General features: G+C 33.2%; 1 long non-coding RNA gene across 1 annotated transcript in view; it reads left to right on the top strand.

The window, feature by feature from the left end:
• Window positions 1-20,979, top strand: part of LOC146767351 (uncharacterized) — a 33,591-nt gene extending 12,612 nt beyond the window's left edge. The window contains exon 2 of the long non-coding RNA XR_014955624.1: window positions 16,885-20,979. This is a non-coding gene — a long non-coding RNA (uncharacterized LOC146767351). The remainder of the gene's footprint in view (window positions 1-16,884) is intronic.
• The last annotated feature ends 4,420 nt before the right edge of the window (window positions 20,980-25,399 follow it).

Here is a 25,399-nt window from a genome sequence, read left to right as displayed (position 1 = left end):
CAGGAGCTCCTTAGAAACCTTGACACAGACAGCAGCACTCACAGCCTCGGTTCCTGCCCTCTGCTGAGGTCTGCATAAGACCATGTTCCAGACCCTGGAATAAGGGTCTCCCAGTCCCCTGGAGACTTACATCTTCTATTGGGAGCATCTGATAAGTAACCTGTCCTTACCTGGAGAATCAGATTTGGCTGCTTTGTATCCTACAGACTCCTCAAACCCTTTTAACCTGGATGGAAATTGTCACTTCTCAATTAATTGGATAACTTTCTCATAATAAATTGGCATGCATTTGCTCAAATATAGTGACTTCATTCCTTTTATCTTTTTGCTGTTTTATCTTTTTATTATCCCTTATGTCTTCACTACCTAATCAGAACAAAATCTTAGTTCCCACAACTGAGCATATATGTGATTTTATATACAGGGGTTGTGGGGGAGAGGGTGTGTTTGTGTAGGTGTGTGTATATATATATCTATATAGGGAGAGAGAGAGAGAGATGATAGTACAAGTAAGCAGATATTATAGGTCATATCTTTTTATTACACATTGAATTGCTGACACCATTTCAGATAGGTAAATATCTGGGCAGTTAACTGCTGAATGCATAAGACAACTTGTTTATTAAAGTGTTTAATAAAATAAAAAATCAAAACCCCAACAAAACACACTACTCTCTTCCCCCAAATACTACTAATAAAACAAACAAATAATCAAAATAACTAACCCACCACCAACTTCAAAGACCATTGATGTAACTAGCAAAAGTTGAAGTAAAAATAATTTAAAAAAGAAATATAGAAACTGCTATTTCTAATGAGGGTAAGAATCATATAGAGGAAGCATTTCAGATGCTTCAGAGAAGGAAGAAAATTTTTTGCTAGGAGGAGGAGGCATCCTCAGCACATACAATTAATTATGTGTTAAAGATGAAAGACAATGAAGATAATAAGATATGGCACTTTAACTAATCTAGTGAATCTAAATAAACTTATAGCCAGGCTTTCCCGGAAATTAAGAATATAACAGTTTCAATGCATAACACTTCAAAAAGAGATTTTGTCTCCTTTTCTTGTCTGAGTAGCTAAGAACTGGGGGAAATTGATGGTATTTTTATTGAGATATCTTGCTAGAATCCTGATTAAAAGGAGTTTGGAGAGTTCAGTGTCCAAATTAAGATGTTATCAGGAACATTAAGTTTGATAGAGAGGGTCAGTTCTTGTACTTAATTTTGGTGTTCAGATTGAACTATAAAAGTAGAAATTGATATTATTCTTTCTCCATAGTGGAGTATTCTCTGGAATCTGTAAAGGATTTGATGAAAGAATATGGATAAAATACTATAGGCTGCATCATTTTGTTGACTTATTGATGTTCCTTTTTAATCCATAATATTCTATTTAGAAATATTCTTTAAAATCCATATTTTCTTATGATGACTGTGATGTGAAAATAGGCTAATATAATTTCATATGCATAATTCTACCTTTTCTTGGTTATCCATTACACTTCATGAGCTAGTTGATTATTTATAACTATTTCAGTCTTTTTATTACTTATACACTGGTTGCATGAAGAAATTAATGCTTATATTGTACCTTATTCATTTTTTAATCTTTCTTAAAAATTTTTGCTAAATATCTATTTTAGAAATATATATATATTTAAAAAACTATGCTACACAAACAAAATAATTCTGATTTTGGTTTTTTGCAACAATGGAGATTCTTTAGCTTATCGCAGTTCACTCTTTAACAAATATTAACAAGAAAAAATAATTTCCTTTCATGACTGCTAATTCTTTCACCTCTTTATCATTCTCTTTGTTTTGGTATGTATACACATATATAGACCATAAAAACCTGGGACCTTTAGATTTCCTGTTTGTTCTCCTAGTTGTCTTTGCATTTGGTTGCTCTCAGGCACATGGTGTTACTGGTGGATGGTCCTGTGGGCCAGGACTCAGACTTGATGATCCTTGTGGGTCCCTTCCAACTCAGCATAATTTGGGATTCTGTGATTGTGTGATTCATACTGTCTATGCTCCATTCATGTAAATGGCTGCTTCAATGATCAGGATCATTTTCTTTTACTATGTCTTCATGTCTCTGAAACTGGGTAGTATTTTTAATAACAGAGGTGTTAACCAGTAGTTTCAGTATGTACTGTTCACAGTATTAAATCTTGACCAGAGATAAACACCTTTTATGACACTCTTATTCGCCTCAAAGATGGGCAATGGCATGGATTGCAAGCTGACTAAACGTTGTGAAAATGATACTTGGTTTCACTTGTACTGATTTTTCATTTAACCCCACAAGATCACTGCACCATAACTTGCAAGAGCTAATAGAAGGTTCAACTTATTCCATCTAAAAGCTATGTTTCTCATTTGTTATTGATATTGTGGTAGAAACAATCATACTCACATTTGTGTCCATTGTGCCTATTTGTGTTCAGTTCAGTTTCTGATATTACTGATTTTCAATAGACAGATTGTTTCATTCTGATGCCTCGGAAATCAGTAAAGGAAAAAATTCTTTGAAAGATATAATGATTTTTCTAGCCTTTTTTGCATTGTAAAACAAGTGGAGTTTGAAGGTAATAAATTTAAGTGAGGTTTCAATCACTTACATAAACAGAAATGAGACTAACTCACATGACAGAGTGACTTACTACAGGCTTGAGTACATATATGCTATGGAAATCAGATAAGTTGCACCTATATATATCTAAAATTAATTTGACTCAGAAGGCAGTAGTATACAGTTTCTCTTGGTCAGCAAATATGTGTGATGGAGACCTCAGTGTAATCACATCTGTTCTTTCCCTCTTAGTCTAGCACTAGACTGTGTCATGAGTTCTAGATTTGGATGAGTAATGAAAGCTGAATTCTTCCTGTTTAAAATGTATAACATACACTATGTCAGATATTTCGGGTTTTAAAAATATCTTGTTTCACCTACAAAAACAGAAATGAGTGCAAGAAATCCTATGAAACTACTAAAAATCCAAATTCTATAGAAAGTAATTCCAGAATTAATAATATTACTGAAAAAAATTGATAAATTTGAAAAGTTATTATTTTATCTGCCCTATAAATTTCTCACAATAGCAAATTATAGTAAGCTCTGTTTTTTTATCTTTTTTTTTTGCTCTATTTAGGCTTCATGAAATATTTCTTGTAGTGTTACAGGGACGTTGTAGGTTTTGTATCATCTTTTAGTATTTGCTCAGTGCAAACGCATGAAGGACTATATCCAGTTATTTTTGTGCTTGGTTTTGTTTTGTTTTGTTTTCAATTACCTCATCTAAAGCAAACTGCATTACTCATAAGAGGGAAGTGAAAATATTGTGGTATTTCCACTGATATGCAGCTTAACTACAAAACTAAACTGCACCAAAGCATTATTATGTTAGTGTGCAATTATCTATACTGATAAATTATTATTCTCCCCCCTGAAGGAGAGTCCTTCCTATAACAGCAGCACTCTTTCAAATAATTACCAACAGTGACTTACAGATAGTTTTTAATGGATTTAGTTTTTTGCATGGAGTATAGGGGAAGAGATGTTGGCCATACTGAAATAAAGATACAATATAGCAACACCAAACAAATATGCAAATAAATATAACCAGTTCTCTGTGACACCTCATCTATCTACTGTAACTGTAAATGATTCCCATTTCATATTTTTATTCTTCTTTTGTATATAGTTCATAGATTATACTTTACAAAATTGTGTCATCCTGTATTTGTATAGCTTCCACCATGCATGGAAGCTTTCCTAACCACTACATAATCCCTAATAAGAGGTTGCTTTGGGAGGAGGGGGATTTTTATGTGTCAACAACACTAGAAAGGTAATGGCTATAGTAAAAAATACAGTTCATATCAAAGTACAACTCTCTGGTTGAGTCGTGAGATGCTCAAAATGTTATTGAATTTTCTTTTATTAAACCCTTTGGTTTGCTTAATATATCAGAAAAAATAAGCATGTGAGTTGCATATCTCCACAAATGTTATAAATGAAATCTGCAATGAAGTTTAAAATCAAGCAGGTTTAGTCTTAAGCCCTGTTGCAGACAAGTTGCAGTCTCATCCAAGGTGCTTAATCTCAATAAATGAAATGTATCCAGAATATCTGCTGTCCTTTACAAAGAAAATTAGAATAAATAATTCAACACCAATTTCAGTTCCAAATTCCAACAAACAAGCCTATCTGAGGGGAGATTTGCAATCATATGCAGTCTAGTTGTTTAGAATTATTTTCTTTGTCACAGGCCAGGTGATACTATAGAGAAATGTGTGTGATTCAAGTGCAAAATCCATGACTACTGCATAAACAGTATTTTAAAAAGGGGAAAAAAATTCTGGATCTTAGTAACTGCAAAATTAATCAGGGAATGTACTATAATCAGAAAATATACTATACCTTTATTCCTTATCTATGGGCCATTTTTACACTATATATTTTTTTTAATAACTTCATGGTCATTTTAGCAATAAGTAGAACCCTCTATACCCTGATAGTCCCTTGAATCTGCTGTGGATGACAGTTGTTAACTATTGAAGTATTAAAGTAATTGGATTGAGAGAAAATAGAATGGTGAACACTGTGTTTCTTTAACAACTCAAGTGTTTTGGATTTGTCAGGGGTTTTGGAGGTTTTTTGTAAGCCTTATTTTTTAACCCAGCACAATATTTCTGACAGTAGACAGAAAAGGCTGTTTAAGGAAAGATGACAAGGAGTAATTCTTTCCTAGGAGTGCCTTTTCCCACGGTGCAGTATTCAGTGGTCCTTTGAGGCAGGAGCTGGCAGCAGTCCTCTCATGCACCACGTTCAGTTGGACCCGTCCTACACAAAGACATCTCCTACCTAATTGAACATTGTTTATATTCTTGACCCCTGCAAAATTTACAGAGAAAGTTTCACAAGATGATGACACACAGCTGATGACACATTTTTTTTGCTACATTATTCAGTCTCTTTCCCGGATCCAGCCTGTGTGTATAATATGTACAATAATATATATTATATATATGTATATAATTGTGCAGGAACAATATACATTATATGTTGTATATAATTGTGCAGGAACATTAGAGATCACTGGATGACTTGATATAGTCATTGTCCCCATCAATTCCTGTGAAGATTTTTTCTCTAATCTGTTTTTTATCTTTGAAAGATGTCTTCTAAATTAGATTAACGCAGTCCCTGGTGTGATTTTAGACCTTTTTTCCCTCAAGGAGGGTTTTAATGAGATTTTATTTTTTAGTTCAACAACTTTAAAGTCACACATTTTGTTCGCTTTGCATTTTCACTTGCATTGTGGCACTCTCTGATGCATTTCCATTGAAGCACAATAGGTTCTCTCCTACTTCATGACCCATGCAAGAGGCACAGGTGTATGACTAGACCTGTGATCACCTGAAAGTAATCTGGAGAGGAAACCATCAGAAAGAATTCTTTGTGCTCCAGCTGCTGAAATAAAAGTGGGAGATAAGACCTTCAGAGATCCCACCTTCTGCCTCTCCAAAGGCTCATTCCCAAGTGTAATTTGTTATGTTCTCTCCATGGTAACTGACAGATCAGAATTTACTGTAGCCACTGGCATTGTATAGAACAATACTCTGAACCCCATATATTTCTATTAGTAGCAACTGAGTCCTAAATATATACACAGACAGTACATACCTCAAAATATATGGTATGTAACCATACTTCTTTTAATGTGGATTCTTTATTCTGTCTCCGTGAATTACTTGGAATACCATAGTTATACAATCCCACTTCCATGTGCCTATGAGATCACTTTCATAGCAAAATATGTATTTTGAATGGATAAAATATTTCCCTTCCACCTTGTACAAGACATAGTCTAGTACAGCATGGCATAGGTTTCTGAATGTCACACACTCTCCTTGAATTTATCTTTGACCAGAACATTAATAATTATGAAGGAACCGTGAATAAAGAATGGTATTTATCTTTCTGCTATAATGTTATCTTGACCCACAGTGCCACAGATAGTGTTGTCTCTGTCTCATTTTGGTCATTCCGTATTCACCTGTCTCAAGGTCAATGGGATGATACAATAATGAGAAAGTAGAACAAACACTGTCTAATGGAAGAATCATTTCATAAAAACCTGTGATGGCATCTCAACAAAGACAGCAAAGGAATGCAGCTTTTTAGCTGAGCACTACCTGACAGATTCAATAATCAGGGGAAAGACTTAATTGATGACATTTCATTAGCATAATGAGTTGAAGCTGGGAAAAGAAAGTCTCTTATTAATTAATCAAACAAACCACGAACTGTTTCAGTCCCTTACTCTCTGCCATTTTCCATTAATCATAAGTCTGTGTATTAAACTCATTTCAATTCACTAGGTGTTGAGTATTTCTGTGGGGAAAGTATTGGCAGAGTGGCATGCTCAAGTGAACACACTTGTGTAGCTATGAAGCACATTAGAAATTCATGTTTGTAAACTTAAGCTCTCATCTCTGCAGGAAGTGCTGACAACATTTCTTAAAAAAACACCAGACCTCAGTAGCCAGAATCATACAGATGAAAGTTACCTCCTCTCCATCCATTGGTTACTTGGCTAAAAGTATTGAATCCATTAGGGTGAATTTTCAGTGTAACAGGGAATGCAGGGACTATACTGACAGATGACAGAACAACTTTTTCACATGTTTGCATGCATTGGAAACTTTTCCTTATTATTCCCGGTAGTATTTTCTTTGTGTTTTGCTTTGCATTTATATAAATAAAGAAAACAAAAGCCAGAGGTGTTCAGGAGTTCAAAAGGGCTAAATTTCTGCTTGCTGTTGTTGTATTTATTTGTTGAAGAATATTTGTAGCCTGTGATGATGACTACCTCAATAAGTTTTTAGTAGATAGGAAAAAGAAAGTAAATCAGGAGTCTTCTGTGATCTAAGCAGAACGATATTTTTCCTTTTCATCTTTAGTGAACTTTTTCCATTGGAAGAGAAAAATATATCTGAATACCAGAAAGAAGCAGGTTTTTGTCTCTTTCTGGTAGCGCTTATATTGAAGACACATTTCAGAAGTCTGCATATTCAATTTCTACATCTTTACTATTGAACTCATTTTCAACTCTGTAAATGGCAGAGGCTTTTCTTTTTATGAAGCTGGTAGTTGTAATAATAAGCTTGAGAATCCTGTAAATCTTGAATTCATTCTTAAAACTGGCTTAGTGTCAGTAAAAAAGAGAAAAATTTTATACAGAGACCCCTTTGTAGTTCAGTCTCTCACAAAGGTTTCTTTGGATACTTGCTGATGTGGAGGTGATTGAAGTGATGTCAGATACAGAAGTACCTGCTAGCTATCAGATATTTTAGAGGAAAATGGCCATCATCCATTTGAGAAAATATGTTTGTTAGCTGTGTTTTCAGTAGAACTCCCGTCTCAACACACATTTATTTCAAGCTCAGATAGAGGGTCAGGTCTTTAAGAGACTGTAAGTAGATTCTTACTATGCTTAGTAATTATTCAGTTCTTCCAAGGTGACTGCAGTACAGAGAAAATTTAGGCATATAAATGTTTTACTTACCAAAAAGTAGTTGCAGAGAGTGTTAAGAGCTTTACAAAGTCATGCTTTTTGATTTAATTTCATCAGCCCCTTATTCAAATATGATTTAGTGTCTAAATATCACTGAAAACCTTGACAGGAATATTTCTCTACTTGCTAGGTGACAAATTTAATTTCTCTTCCCTTTGAAAATAGAATCAATAGATTAAGTAGTTTCTCATAAGCCTTAAATTTAATGGATGAAGACCACTGAAGAAAGGTATTTAGTGGTGATGAGACTGCACACACTTGCCACTGCACCTGAATATTATTTCAGCAGATAATAAACTCTGAAGACAAACTTACAAGAATTATTTTTTCATAAGGTAGTATTAATTAATTTAATATTGACAGGATTAGTACAGCAGGTATATTCTGTAGTTACCTAGGTTTGTTTTAGCAGTAAGGCTGATGCACTTCAGTTTGATAGAGCTGATGCACTGCAGTATAGAACTATATAAATATTGCAGTGATGCAACCTTTTTTTTTACTTTTCATTTTAGTATATACACATTCATGTTTATGTCTAGTGCCAGAAACAATACATTTTTAGTAAAGTCATTATAGTAATTGCAGAATTGTATTTTTAACTTTGTTCCAAAACTTCCATATAAACTTTGAAATCTACTGCACTGTAATTTCAGATCATATGTCTGTTTCTCTACATTCAGTCATAACATTCTCACAATTCACATGGAAATAAATGATATCCACACAACTATTGTGCAACATCTTTTATAGCTATGCTATCAATGGATGTGAAGAAAGAATGTAGAATTGATCAACAGATATAACACTTCCAGCTAGAGGAAAAGAAAAAGTGAATCAAGAAAAACTGAATTCATAATTCAAATTTTGTGTATATTTCCCGTGGTCCTTAATCTAGTCAAGGTTCCTGAATGAGGCTTATGTATGATTTAAAACATGATTTGCTTAATATGAATCAAAAATATAGATAATAAAAAAGTGCAATTTTTTTTTCCTAATGATAAGTGTAAAAGAGAACATACTCCATTTTTATTTATTTGCTAAGAATTTTATGTTCTTTAATAGCATATTTGGAAAAAAAAAAAGCTCTGTTTTAAAAATGCATTGTTGCAGGTTTTTTTGCAAGAACAGACTGAATATAATTTTTTCTGAATACTTTTATTACAAGATAATTAAGAAATCTATCAAATTTTGGTAATTCAACATCCAGCTTTTTCTAGTATTAAAATATTAAATATTCATACTTTGTAAATAGGGATTGGTACTATCAGTGAACAATATAAAAGCAATACTGACAGATATGTGAATATTTTAAGACTTAAAATTACATCCTGGAAATTTATTTTTTACAACTAATTCTAACCACTGTGGAATCTGTAGAGAAATACAATGAGACAAAAATCACACAATCAAACTAAAAAGGCTATGTTTATTTCATCTGGGCAGCATATTTTCCTGAGGCTGCAGGAAGGTTTTTTGGTCATTTTGTAACAGGGAGTTGCAGGTATTCTCCATTTGGATGACACTAATGGCCATATTCCAACCTCAGCATCAGCATGGTTTGTAAAAATGGTGCTGATTTAAATTCAAAAGCAGATTAGTGAGACCTTTTGAAGTGAAAATCTATGAATGAAAAAAATTAGTGGAAGTAGACATACAATAGTGGCAGATTTTATAGAGTACTTCCAGTTAAAGTTTTCAGTCATATCCAGTTAAATGGGTGTGAGAACTTAGAGAATGCACTTGAATGTCTCAGAACTCTGTCAGAGAGGGAATTCCCATAAGATAAGCCACCACAATGGAACTGGGGACAGCAACAGCAGTAAGATGGTAATTCCAGGCCTGGTAAAGCAGATTTGGGTAATGCATCTGAACAAAAATTCACATGGTAGCAAACTGGGAAAGAACAAACACACTGTCCCAAGCTGTGTAAGTGGCATCTAGACCCCATGGACATGCAAGACTTGGACAGTATCAAGGTGGTACCTGCAGAAGAATGACTCCAGGACCTCCACCACTGAAGTCCCAAGTGAAGAAGGACCAGTAGGATGTCACAGGAAATCATATGGTGGTGACATCTTTTGCTTAATCTCTCTCTTTCACTCTCTTTCACTCTCTTTTTCTCCTCCCCGCTCCAGTTTCTACTTCTCTACCTCACATTCACTGTTAAACAAAATTCATACTATTGACTTTATTTATAGTCTTGTTTGCATTTGAATTTGGACAGAGTAATCTCCTAATTGGATCATGTCAGTGAGTTACATTTTCCTGCTCAAAGCTGATTATTAGCACATGCAGCCACCAAAATGTACAGAAAACAGTCACCAAACTAGAAAAGGTCTTTCCCCATACTTTATTGCCCATATTTAATTCTTACTCAAGAATTGTCAATTCCTAAGACACCTAATTTGTTAACTTTGTAAAAGAAGATCTGCACAGTCCTCAGAAAACTTTTTTTAAAGATCTGATTTCACAGGCGTAGGGTGAATATGGACATAGAAGTAAATAATTTGGAAAAAAAAGCTAGAATAAAATTCTTACAGACACTTGTACTTGAAAAAGATTTAGGGTTTTTGCATGCATCTACTGTCAGAGAGTCATGCTTCCTAACTATGTCATGTTTCCTAACTACGTATAGTGTATATGTATAGCTCAAAGACTGAGCTTTTAGGCTAAATTATTTTTGCAACTTTAGCCCACAGTGAGCTGTTACATTTTAATTGTCCCTGTGAAGTACTATATAACTTATTTGGTTATAAGGCATGTAGTAAAATAAATTCATCGTTCCAGATGTGACCCTTCATTTTGCTATTTCCCATAGGAACTTTTTCTTTTAGCCTTTCTCAATGGGCTCTTATGAAAATAGCATCTGTATAGTTAGTTTTCACATTAAATATAAATGCACATATTAAAGGGGAAAAATATATTTAAAACAAAGTTTTGCCAAGAGGTCTAATTAGGGAAAGAAGAAAATATTAAATACATATTAACCCCAAATCTGTACATCCTATAGTATGTTCTAACACATACAATGCAGACCACTAAAATCAGTGGAAGCTATCAGAAATTAATATTTGGATATCAGGATGTACTGGTTTGGACTATTTAGCTCAGCGAATTCTGAGAAATTAAATGTAGTAAAGAATCACTTAATACAGGTGGCATCTCTCGTCACATGGAGTGTGAATATCTGGGTCGTAGCACCATATGAATGAAGCTGAATTTCCTTATTTTTGCATTGTATTATATCAGGAACATTAATAATCTCAACTTGTAGTAATAAAAAAATTATATGTGGGTGGACCTGCTATTCCTGGAGTATCCCTCTACTGGGATAAATAACCACTTGAATAATTTCATGCAGCATAGAAACTGACTTGAGCATATTAAGAATGACAAAGTAAACATTAAACATTGCAAACACACATTTTCAAGATGAAATATTTCAACTTCTCATAACAAAAACATTTCCAATAATTGAATTTGTAAGATTTTTTCTCTTCGTAGAAAACCCGCTTCTTGTAGAAACTAATTTTAAATACATCTGTATTTAATTTGTGTTCTGCATATACAGTAGTATGCTATTTATTGCTGTTATAAGTAAATTCTCATAATATATTTTCTGCAGAATGTACATGAAATGTAGTCTTGATAATATTATTTATTTAAAGCTACAATAGTTTTCAACAACTGTTTTGGAAGTCAAATTAAGTAAAAATAATTATCTTGCTTCTTAAAAAAATACCTTACCATAGCAAAAAAAAATCTAATACTTCAAATGCAAACAGTATTGCTAAAGAATATGAGAATAGCATGTTTACAAAAAAGAATATATTTATATGCAAGTTGTCCTTATACCTAAACCAAAGTTGGTAGAACTGAGAATCTTCATCTATAAATGCAGGCAAGTAATTATACATTTTCTTACAAAAAATTGTTTATAAATTGGATGCAAGGTAACATCTATTTGCACTTGACAAAAAATACTAGGATATATTTAATACAATGTGTAAACTCTTTCTTTACTGGTTAACATCTAACTGATTATAATGTGATACAGAATGTATGCAGAGTATTTCTATGGGGAAAAAAATAAGATAATTTTATCCAAAAAAGAAAAGATGTGTATGACTTGTGCACTGCATATAGTGCTCTTATAAAAATGCCAAAGATATTTGAAATAGAAATTAATAAATGTAATTATTTTCTTTTTTTTACACAGAGTGAAATGCTCTACATAAACCCCATTTGTAATCTGACCAGATTTTATGCTTTTTTGTGACTTGTCAATATTTCTGTGTGACTTCAACATATAAGTTTGAAGCAGCTGTTGGCTGTTATCACTGTGCTTAGTAAGACAGACAACTGAAGAAATGACCTCATAAATATTCCTAATACAAATTTATCAGTGCTTGCTTTTATTTTTGAATGTTATTATGATAACCATTTATGAGAATTATGTAATTTCACACAGACTGTCACCTCTTAGAATTTTTTGGCACATGGTTAACTCTTTTTACCTGGTTATTTACCTAAGTTCCTACAACTATAAAACCCCAAATTACTTACACTTCTTAATGTTTCCTAAATATTTCAGAAGAATTTTCTCCATAATTGAGCAACATACGCAAAAAGAACCTTTGTCTGAATCCATTTGCTATATCTAATTAGGTGTGAAGTTTTTATCTCAATTATGCTGTTACTAGCTAGATGTTTGGAAACAGAAAAGATGATGCCTCAAAGAGCGGTATGAGAAAAACACATAAGGACATTAAATTGACTAAACTTGCAAATGACTGAGAAGGGTTTTTTTTTTAGATCTCACATATGCTGTGAAAGAAAAATGGAATAGAGCCAGAAAACTGACTATACAGGACATTAATCAAAGCATTCTGACTCTACATTCTAATCTGATTTCTAACTCCATAAGAAAGTTCAGCAGAACTTTATGCCGGAAATCATTGCAGTGTATCAGCAAACAAATGAAGCAGAGAAAACCTAGCCTTTGATGTTTGGAACCCAATACAGAGAATATTATTCTAGACAGAGTGAAAATCAGACGGAAGCCATATATTCCCCATTCACCAACACATCTATATCCTTCAAATAACAACAACTCAAATGAGCATATTATGAAAGGAAAGAAATTAAGTCCTTTCCATTTCTAAAATATGACAGTCCCTAATGTCCCAGACATTCCTACCCCATGGTTGGCTTAGTAGATATATACTTAGTAAATATACACATATAGATATATACTGGTTTTACAGTATATATCTATATATATACAGACCTTATAAATATAAGAATCATGAATTCTGTTCTGCTAATGTGTACCTGTACACACATTATTCACAATGTCAAATGTAGCTGTTCTGTCAGTGACCACTGTTGACGGTACCTGATATTTTACCCTCACTCAGATGCATTTATCATTTGAATGAAGAATCTCAGACTTAGAAAAAGAAATTTCTCTTAGAAACTGGCAATTGGCAATTAATTTCTTGAATAGCATTTTTCCTAATAATATCCTGTGGGTTGGAGGGCAAATATTTAAAAGATGTATGTCTTATTAACCATTATTCATCCTTTTCTTAAAGTCTGTCTGTACTCAGGAATTTTTTAACCATTTCAGATATGCTTATTCTGTCTAATTTCCTAGCTTTCAAGTGTGACTGAAGCAGAGATAGCTTCTATAAAATATCTTTGGAATGTATTGTTCAACACACAATTGCTAAATCCATGCACTCAGAACTGAATAAAAACTATCACATTCACCATCTGTCACAATCTCTTCAGATGCCAGCTCCAACTGGCATATTGACTGATGGTCTGAGAATGTCCTCTTGGTTTACCGAGAAACCTAGAAGTCAAGAAAATCATGCTATTCTCAGGTATCCCTAGTGTATTTTAATTTTTAATGAGAATAACATAGTAATGTTTAAAGTCCTCAAAGGCACATTTTAAGGTGATGCTTAGTTTTTTTAATTAATTTTTAAAAACTGTTTTGAGATCTTGAGATTAAATGCTTTTTAAGATCAATACTTTTTAAATACATGCAAAGCATTATCTTTGAGTTCATCTTATTTGCTCTATAGTTAACCTAAAGTTATTCTTATTCTCTCACTGATCTCTCTCAAAAGATCTGTGATCTTTTTTTCTGTGGTTTTTGGGGTGATATGCAACTTTCTTCTATTCGTTCTCCATTACCCAAGTCCTGCTTGTGGATATTTAGACTCATTGTTTCATGATCTTATTTTCTTTATTTTCAAATCAGTTTCCTAAACCAAAGAGTCATATATATTTTCACTTATATATTTTCACTAAAATAAGTTAATTATTTTTAGAGTATTATGTCCAGGAAAGATATGATAATAGTTTTATTTTTCTAGAAGTTAAGACTCCTGCATTTTAGCCACAGCAGATAGATAATTAGGTGTGAGGGAAGCTGCACCCAACTGCACACCATCTACAAGAAAAGCCCTGTTCCTAATTACAGTAAAAATGAGGACAGGAATCATGCAAAGATACAAAAAGGGATCCTGTCTACAGTGCCATCAGCATGTTAGAGGTACACCTAATCTAGTTTTAAACTAGTTAGATCAAGCTATAAGCTAGCTGAAGCAGCACAAGGCTCTAACCTTTTCCTTTCTATGACATCACTGTGTAGAGGTCTCAGACAGCAACTGTCCATTTCAGTGCCATACTGAAGGTGTGTTTTGCCCTTCCTTTCTTCTTAGTGAAACTTGATCTGTAAGTTCTTTCAATAGCTCCTTAGCAGCCTAATTTATACCAGGAAATTGGTGCAGGAAACAGGTGCTTTTCTCTGAGAATTTTAAGAAGCAGAAAATGTGACTTCAGCCTTATTGCATTTCACCTGCCTATCAGGCTTCATATCACCTGCAGTGAAAGAAAAGTTTGAGATGACCATGTATCAGACCAGAATAACACAGAGCAACTTCTCTGCCTTCCTAGCATTACTTAATATGAAACATAAACAATAAATACAATTATTTACCATAAAATTAATATGATTGGAAATTGTCTTTTAGGAAGGCAGTTGTAAAGTAAAATTTGAAAGATCATCTGTCTTTTCTCCATTTATTTTTCCATATATTTGGACAACTATATGCTATCCCATTTTTTTTATTTCATTAAAATTTGATCATTATTTTTTCTTCTATGCAAATATGAAACATTTCCATGTCTTTTTACTCCCTTTTCCTACCATTTCCTTTGCCTGATTTGTCCTCTGCGTTTTGGTTCTTCTGTATCTCATCATATCTGGCATTAACCAAATTCAGGTATACTTCCTGTATGAAACTCACAATATTCCTAGTAGGGCTGAAGCAGTACTGATGTTATTATTAACTTTTCTCTGCAAACTTTGAACATGCTTGGTTTTTATGTTTCCATATGCATGGTTGATTTACTTATAAAAGCTATTGTGAAGCCTTGCTTTAGAGTGACCATTGACATACTTCTATATCCAAGCTTGATATAAATTGGAAGTCATTCCAAGAGCAGAAAACTTGATCTGCATAGTTTAGTCATTAATCAGTTATTAATCCAGTACTCTTTATGTTCTGGGATTTTTTTAATTGACTTTTAGGAAAAATAAGACTGTTGTTTGGTACCAGAAATAACAGTATGGCATTATAGATTTCCAACATTGCAATGCTACTTCCACAGCAAAAAAAAAAAGGATTCTTAGATTATGCAAATCTGCAATAGTTTCCTTGACAACCATGGTGAATGTGAATTTATGCTACATACATGTTTTAACTACAGTATTCATTGATGCAGCAGTGATGCTGCATATAATTCTTTCACATCATTAATTTGCTTTTAATGGCATTTTTTAGCTGATCCTAAATGTAGTATTGATTCAAATATTATTCCTACACTTGCACATTCTTAGATATTACTGTTAATGTTGTCCTGAGAAGGAATCTGGAAGAAACTGGTACCCATTTTAGAAAGAAAATAAAAAATTCAATTAGAATCTCATTTTGACAGCAACTTTCTTGCTAGTGTGAGATCTTCAATATTGTAATTGATGGATTTTCTTTTATTTGGTTCACTTTAATTTAATTTTTTGCTATGGAAGTGAAGATCTATGTCAAATTTTGAATAAATCCAATCAGAGGCTTATGTTTATTATTCTGACTCCACAGTCTTCGATGTCATATTATCTTAATGTGGCAAATTTAGATGAACTAAGTGTTTTCTTAATTTGCAAGCCTAACTCTTCTTTCACATACCAATCAGATTAACATAACTTGTTTGATCTTTTTGTGGAGAACATGTCTTTATGCTATTCCTGTGTATTTCTCTGTGTCTGTACATATGGTTAACAAATCTGGTTGAGTTCATATTTTGTTCACAACCATACTGTATTTTAACACTTACTATGCATATATGTTTGTACAAGGGGAACAATCTGCCTGAAAAAGATCCATTGAAGGTACTGCTAGCAGTTGGTTTGGAATTCATGCTGGGAAAAGTATTGTTACACAAGATGTTGGAACAGAAACTATGCCAGATAACAACCTGTCATTATGTACAGAGATTTCCAGCTATTCCTAGTTAGAAAACAATGGTTTTACAACCTCCTAAAAGGAGTCAGCCTAAACAAGAAACAACCAAAAGAAATCAGTCTTTCTGAATAGAGGACAATTATTAAGCACATAAAACAATGATAGACATGATCAGTTTAGGTATTTGTGTACTACTTTGATACCTTTCTGCTCAATGAATAAGGATGTATGGGTTGACCTGGTGTTGTAATCCAGATGGAGAATTCATTTCATATTTACAGAACAAGAATACAAGTCATATTATTTATACTAAATTCTATCACTGTAGGATATAGATTATATTAAGTTTGTGCTTTTCACATTGGATATAGAGACAATTTTGATTCTGGCCTAAAAAATTTGTTTGAACCCACAGTCAATGATAATACTGCCTACATTCTCAAAAATATATTAAATACTTATGACAATTTTATAATAACAACATGATAAGCATGTCAGAAAGTGGCTTTTCCATATTAAAGATATTTCAGCCCAAACTGCCTTATTCTTTCCTGATAACCAGATATTGATGAGCAGATAATCACGAGCAGATATCGAATAATCATGAGCATTTCAGGGTTCACTTAGATTCAGAAACTGTATTTCAGCCATATATGTAGAAAATGTCATCTAAAAAATGGGCTTTTTCAAAGGAGAACTTTAAAGTCCTTCCTGCTGTTACTTATCTCTCACTGTAATTTCATGTCCCTACAGGAGGCACCACTCCACCATTCTATATGACCGTTGTTGGCAAATCAAAGCAATGGAACAAATGCCAGCCCTTCCAAAGCCAAATCCTGTCAATGCCTGCTCCCTGGTTGGCAGAGAGCACCCTACTCAAATGCTAAGAGGTTTTTTGGCTTCACTGTCTGCTATAATTCACCTTGTTACGGAAGAAAACAGCTGTCCCACGATCATGTCCTGGATATGTGCCATAACAACTCACTGAGTTAAAATCCCAACTTGACTGCTCGTACTAGGATTCGGTGTCATGACTGCTGGTGGATGAATTGTAGAGTAATCTCAAGGGGATAGAGTGTAATTGATTACTTTTTAATGCTATGTCTGGAAAATGGTCTGTGCTTGAAAATATTTATTGCATGCACAATTAGCACAGCTCTGATATTTTATGTGTTCAGAAAGCAGAGAAGTCAAATTAAACTTTTCATTACATGCACAACATTATACACACTGGTAGGATTTGCTATCCATTTGTCAGATACAGATACTGACTGTTCTACCCATACACAGACACCAATAGCTGTAAAGTAAAACAAACCACCTTTATCCCCAGGAGGCATCTTTCTACTTTCCTATCTAATATGGACATCAATTCAATATCACAATCTTATGTTAAAATGCTTTGCTAAAGAATTTCACTCTAGTATTACATAACCAAATGGATTCAGGTTCTGAATAGAAAGATATTAATTACTAAAATATACTTTAAGCTAGATTTAGGCCTCCAGTGGCTTTAATCCTCTATCTTTTCCAGTTAATAATAGCCTTTAATTTTAGGAAAAAAAGAAAAAGAAATGTCATAAAGAGCAACTCAGAATCAATCTGTTCCCAGTCTGAAGGTCACCTATGAACTTTTAATTCCCTGCAAAATATTCTTAAATTATTTTCAAAGCACAAACTTTCACTGGAATATGTGATTTAGTTTTCACAGTAAAATAAAAATAGAAATAATAAATAAAATAATAAATAAAATAAAATAAAAATAGAAATAAAATAAAGACAAAAAGAAAGCAGAAGAATTTATAAAAGACTGAAAAATTACGTAATGTCAGATAAATGACTGGCAGTTTATATAGTTAATTTTAGGGGAATCTAGGTGTACCTGCAGTCACATATGCAGATTGACAGGATATAGATTTCTTGCTTTGACAAATTCATTAAATATAAGAAATCTGAAAATGGAAAAGGAATGCATTTTTACAGATATATATTTTGTCTCTTGAATATCTTTTCATTTCTAGTAGTAAGTGTAATTTCTGTTTTGGGTGTGTCATTTTGTAATACAAATATCATTCTCTAAAACTTCTTGTTATGGAAAAGTGACTTGTATTTCCTCAATAGAGAAAACAAAAAATGTGAAAATAAGCAAGAAATATTAGTGTGTTTTTAATGATTTCAGTAAAACCCACTGAAACAACTTTCATAGAACACTACCACTTTGAGTGATTAAAAGTAATGGAATCTGGACTTTAGCACAAATATTTCTTACTCTCTGATTTTTTTTTTTAATTTTACTCAAAAATTAAATTTGGATAGCGTTATTACAGGTTCATAGAAAACCAGCAAGTTATACCTTGAATAGTGTTCTCATTCTAGAAAGAATATTTGGGCCACCAGACCCATTCAGTTCTTTCAGTCATTGACAGCTGACCAGTGCTTTGGTCAGAATTTGTGACTCAAAAGCTCCCTTGTCAGCTAGTTACAGGCTAGCAGCCTGCCACCTAGGAACCCAGAGCAAATGATTCCACTGATATGACACTTAAGAAGTCTGCTATTGTTCATAGCTCTGTAGGACACACTGCATGAGATGTGGTCCATCCCTTTATGCAGAGTTGAAAGTATTCTGAAGGTGGTGGGTGCCCATTACACCACTATGACAGCACCTGGCAGGAATTCAAGGCAGAAGGTGTTGAACTGCTTTCCTTTGAACCTGTCCAGCAGTGCTCGAGTCCTTGTTCTGGCAATTTACTATAGCACATATCCCTGTATTTTTTTGAATACTTGTGAAAATATTAAAATCTTCCTAATCAGTACTATTTTTAATTGTGACAGTGAAATTGCTAGCACAGACATTTGTTGCTAATGAGCAAAACCAGTACTGACATTTATCATGAAAACAGATGCAAAGAATGTTAAAAATTATTAATTTGTATATTTTAATATTATTTTTGTATTAAATTTTCAATAGTACTTTGCAAATGTATTAGTCAGAAGCTGACAATTTGCAGACTATACAGGGAAACAAAACACCTTAAATCTCAGCTGCAATTCAAACACTGGTCATAGACCAGATGCTGCAGATTAAAAAAGAATCTTTCACAGAATACTGAATTCCTTCCACAGTGATGCTTAGGAGCCATAAAAACTACACCTTCACTGCAGTACTAAATACCTGCAATGATTTGTACTCATGGACATTATAATCTGTTTTATTGAGCAAGGGGAATTTTATCAATTGCTCTATAATTCGCTTCACTGAGAGGCTGATATATTTTACTTGCATTTGATTTTACAAGCCAAAATATATAGCACAGCTTCTTTATAAATTAACAGTTTAGCAAACTTTTCTGTAATTCCTGTTAATGTTCAGTACTCTTCTTCATAAAACTACAAGAAAACAAAATTAAACCTAAAACCTTCAAAAATTGTCATATCATAATAAAGAGGCATTAAAACAGATTTAATCATAGCTTAATAATTGTCTAATTATGAATTGCCACCTCAGAACAATATGATATATTTATAATGTCATTTTTAATACTTTTTTTTAATAGTGAAATAAAAAGTATAAATCACATTTGTCCATGGAAGTGGTGATACACAGTATTTTATGAGCACTTTCATCTTATATATAATATTTTTAATGTGTGAACTTTCAAAGACTGGACATTCTCAAGCAAAGGGTGAGTAGATGGAGTTAACAGGACCTTCTATCACCAAATGACCTGCAAATGTAAACCCTGATCATCTTCTTATTCCCCTACTAAACAAGAGTCTTTACTGATAATTTATAAAGCAAGCAAAAGTGATTCATGTCATAGAAGGATCATCAACAATGAAGAGTAGCACATAATTTACATTAAAATTTCAGGTTGGCAGTGTTGAAAATTATCAACACAAGATCAATTTACTAGAAGGTTGTGCTTTCTGCCCTGCAGACTTCTAAACTTGAAGAGAAAGTTACAGTAATTTAAAAGGTTTAAGGTCTAAGTTGAACTATAGGTAACCTATACCTTCTACATTTGCTTCCAAGTAATACCACTTTACATTGTGTTAATGAAGAACTACTTCAAAACAGATATTAAATAGAATGTCTTAATAAATGAAGACTTCACTGAATTCAATATGAGCATGAAAGGTGTTTTAACTTGTGAGAGCTCAAAATCCCTAATAGGTTTGTAATTCTTTCTCTGCCATTGTAATCAAACTATTTCTTAGGGTTGGGAGAGAAAGTGATGTGGATTCTGAAAGATAATTGAGGCAACAGGGCAGTCTGCATTAAATAAACACCTGGTAATCTACACCACTAGCTAGCTCTGAATACGTGTAGATTTTGGTGTTTCTCTGACACTTGCACAGCATAGGCCACTCCTATTTGGAAGTTGTACATAGCTACAACCCTCAAAAATCTCTGCAGTAACTGATACTGCCTGGAGCCCAGCTTTAGAATCTTCAAAGAGAATATAAAATGAAATCTGGGCTCTCAGTGTGGACAGGCAACTAGACAATATTGTACTACGGGAGAGTATGTCCATACACAAAGCACTTCACTATGAATATGATTTTCAAATCTAAGTGAAATGCATTCAGACTATTACAGAAAAATATACAAATTCTGTAGACCCTTGCTGTTTACAAGTGGCCTCTATTTCTTTCAAATTTTTCATCCCTTCCCTTTTCTTACTGAAAGAAGGAAGACAGTTTTTTTTAATTTTTTTTTTCCCAAATAACTGCATTCAATGAAATTTTAAATACAGGATCTTAAAATATTGTTTGTACAACTATAGTCACATCTCATGGGTCTATTTTGGCAAAAACAATATATTAATAAAATACATCTTGTCTTCATTTCTTGTTGTCTTTAATTTATCTTACAGTTTGGCTTTCCTATAAAAATACAGTCTCTCTGACAGGGTGAGACTGTTTTAGTTTTCCTTTCAAATCAGTCACCACAAGTATTAAGTTAGAAAGGTAGGTCATATTTCAAATAATGACATAATCTTGGCTTTTGTGTCATGTTCAAGGATATAATTTACATGTGGTGAACCTATGGAAATTCATATTAAACCTCCTTTCTCCTCTACTTTTTTTTTCACATACTTGGATGTAGTCTAGGCTTACCTGAAAGCACTGCTCTGACAAATTTAAATGTATATATATTATTCAGAAAACAACTGGTGATGGTTTTTCTCCTCCAGACTCTGGATCCATAGATTTGACTTTTGGTTAAAATGTTATGTTTTATCTGGGGGACTGATGCAAAATAAAACCATTTTTTTTTTATTTTTTCTTCTTGATATGACTTTCTCCCTTAAAATCATTAACACTATGTTGTTTATTTATCTAGACTCCTCAGATTGTTAATTGGTGGTAAGCATTAAATATTTCTCAGAAGCTCTTTATTCGATATAAATCTACAGCTGTATTAGTTTCATTGGTGCTCTGTCAGTGTACCCCAGCACAAGTTATAAAGCACAATATTTAATTATAAGAGCATGCTCGAGAAGTAATAAGCACCTCATCAAAAGCCCTCAAGGTCTTTCAGAAACATTAACTGAACAAAATATATTTCACCAATGTGTGGTAGACAAGCAATATTAGATTCCCTGGTGTTCTCTTTATCAAAAATTTGAAGTTGTTATGTTTATAAACTGTTTCAAAGGAAGGGAACTACATTTTAGAGAAACTGGATAATAAAATGTTTTGTCTTAAATAGCATTTCTAAAATAATTACTGAAGTTAACAGGAAAGTTCACTCTAACTTCTCCGAACCAGCACAAACTTCTAGGTGACTACCAATCAAATTGTAAAGGTAGCATAAAAATATTTTGATGAAGAAAGTTCAGCTAAATTTAAATATGACAGCCAACTGGTTTTTAGATCTTTGATCAGCTTTATTGCATTGATCCAGAGACTGGGGAGAAACCACTGCTTGAATGAGCAGATATGTGATGTGTGTTTGTGTGTGTGTGTGTGTGCAAGGCTGGCAGGGTTTTTTTAAACATATTTTGAAAGAATGGTGTTAAAGAACTCTACTTAAATTTAAGTTAGGTAACTAAGAGAAGTCTCTGATCTTTAGAGCCCTTTCATAAACCAGGAGGGATGAAAAATCTTGTATCATGTCTAAAAATATGCTACCTACTTAGAAGTACTTCCACTGTTACCACAAGTCATCTTGATAGTAAGTTAAGATTGCAAGGTTCCAAGGCCAGTTTCTTTTATCATCAAATGTGTTTCTTTATCTACCTTTTCAGGTTGCCTTGAAAATCACTTTTCTATCTATCTCACTATATGTGTCTTCATATCAAGCTACTAGCTCCTTATATTCAATATTTCTTCCTAAATAATCCCCATTATGTTATCTCTACACCTATACACACACACACACATATATATATATATATATATTTCATTTTCTCACTCTAATACTTTATTGTGCCTACCTCACAAACCATCCATAGAGTAATCCAAACCTCTCTAAGAAAATACTGTTAATTTACTAACCAGCCTCCTCTTTGGCCAGCTGTCCCATTTAATCCAATGTTTGCAAATGTACGGTCTTATATCTTTCTTGTTTTCAAATAAAGAATAAAGGTGTCATTTTTAATTTCTCTGTCTTGCCGATCTTGCTCTTATGGCATACTGTTTGTCAGTATCTCTCACATACTCAGTTTCCTCTATCACTATTTTCCTCAAATTCATCTCCTTTCCTGTTCACTCCTGCTCTCCTGGGAAAAAAAAAATAACAAAAAAAAAAAAAGAAGATGCATTGTTTTCCAATGTGGGACAGAAAAGGCTGTGAAACAGCCTGTCTGGTTTTCTTCCTTAATGGCATAAAATTACTCTGGCCCACTGAGAGTCTTATCCCTTCTCCCTCATCAAACCATGGCTTTCTAATAGCTTAACTTTACAGATTCCATTCTGAACTTATGACTATCATTCTTGGTAAAGAGGCAACAAGCTATTACATTTGATCAGTGAAACAAACTGAATATATTTTTAGGCATGGCTTGTTTATAACCTAATTTTCTCTCTTTACTTTACAAAGGTGACCTTGTTTCATAGCTTTTACCACCTGACATTATAAAAGTGAAATTCTTTTCAAATCTCCTCTGTTAATGTGTTCCTGCTCTGAAACACATGCAAGATAACATTAATATTCTTCCCACAAAATATGTGCTAATTTGCTTGCAGTGAAGATAGAAAGCATTTCATTACATATCACAAACTTCATTTATGTGGAATGAGTCACCAGGCCTTCTGAAAAGCCAAAATGAGTACCTAATCTCTAATGCTGCCTTTAGCTATAACATCAATCCTCCCTGATTCCAGTCATCTTTTATCAGCTATTCAGTTTCTAAAATTTTCCATTCTGTTACAAAATTGTGTTGTTCATCTGTCAAAACAGCTTGATGGATTTTCAATATTAAAGCATCAGAAAAAAAAGCTCACAGTAGAATACTACTTTTTTTTATTAGAGAGTCAGTGCTACAAAAAATTATTAACACTGTTTTACACAATTTTGGACATAATTAACTTTATAAAAGTCATACTGCTGATAATAAACTCTGGGATACTAATAATACCTATTATTTTCTGACTCCTTGTCTTCTGCAGAGAACATATTGTAAGAGGCATATAATGTATACAAATAAATCTAGGTATATGGTAAATTATTTACACAAAATATAAGTGATCTATAAAGTCTACTTTTGCTTATAAATTAATAAAAGCTACTTTCTGTAAGTTGTTGTACAATTGAAAACAGGTGCCTGAAACCATGCAAATGGAAAGCCTAAAATGTATGAGAAATTGTTTTGGAACTGGTCAAATTGATCATTAACAGCATTTTGGCAAAATAACCAAAGCAATTTATGGTGACTTAAAATTAATTGTGAATTTTGGCTCAAGTTCCTTGTATAACTTCAGCTGAAAAATAGTCAACTGAAAGTGAGGATTTGATTTCACTCTGAAATCAAGAAATCATTTATGCAACAAGATCAAAGACAGTGTGGCTCATCCAAGATGTGCAAAACTCAGATTCTGTTCTTCAGTTTCCTAAAAGGACTTTAACTTATATTGGCAAATTTTCAAGTCTGTGACCTATCGGCTAATAGTCTATAAAAGAAGTGAAAGAAAACGGAAAAGGAAAGGAATTGGAACTCACATGTCCAGAGTGAAAGAAAAAGGAAAAGGAAAGGAATTGGAACTCACATGTCCAGAACTACAATTCTCCCAAACAGAAGGATATGAAATCACAGAATCAAAAAAAAGAGTTTGAGATAGGAAGGGACCTTTCAAGATTATCTGGTCATTCTTTTTGGATTACTAAATAGGTTGAGTCCTGCCTGGAAAGTTTTTGGCCATTAAGATTTTTGCAAGTTAAGTTTTTGGTTGTGAATATCTTATGCTCCGATGTATTAGAAAATGCACACAGGAGACAAAATTTGTTTTCCCTCAGGCAGAAGGAGGTCTCCTAAATCTAATTCCCAGTGTACTGACCTAACCAGAGAAAGAACCATCATCTTCCACCTGATCCATAAGGGCTCTGTCTTCTAATTTTAGCTACATTAAAAATAAATATTATTATCTTCCATGAGAACTAAATATTGCTATTTGATAATACATGGGTTACATATTCATTTTGGTAAACAATATAAACATAACAATAAAATGCTTTTTCTCTGTTTGATGTAAACTACTACAACAATTTTTAAGCTGTTTTTCATATTAAAAAAATGCCCTAGTGGTCTGCTGGTCTAGATGATTAAAAAAATTCAGTTTATTACTGAAGAATCTAGAGAAAATATAATGAGAAATTGAGAGAAATAATGATGTAAAACCATCGAGGGAAAAAACACTGGAGAAATAGCAGCTTTAAAATTTTGGTACCCTTTCCTTATGTTTTCTTCCATAATGTCATACATACATACAATATGTGTCATATTTAATTTTATCATTGACAATGAGTGTCTAAAGAGTAGCTAGGATGTATAGTCTTTTCACTCTCCTGTGGCTTCTTATGAGAAGGGACAGACATACATCTGCTACAAACCAGGGTGTTAGAATGGGCAGGTTGCCTTATTTTAAAGTCTTCTCTAGCAAAGGCCACTGCTAGTGTAAACTTGGATTCTAGACCATACTTTTATGTGGCCTAGCTGCCTTCATAACACCCACAAGGTGAGGACATAAATGTTAGAAAGGGGCAGGCCAAGGAGCTATCTCCCCTCTGTGCTCAGATTTTGAGTAGACTATGGGACGTGGTGAC

This window comes from Lonchura striata, chromosome 5 (assembly GCF_050655825.1).
Source record: "Lonchura striata isolate lonStrDom1 chromosome 5, ASM5065582v1, whole genome shotgun sequence".
Lineage (NCBI taxonomy): Eukaryota > Metazoa > Chordata > Aves > Passeriformes > Estrildidae > Lonchura > Lonchura striata.
This window is presented reverse-complemented; position numbering and strand designations above follow the sequence as displayed.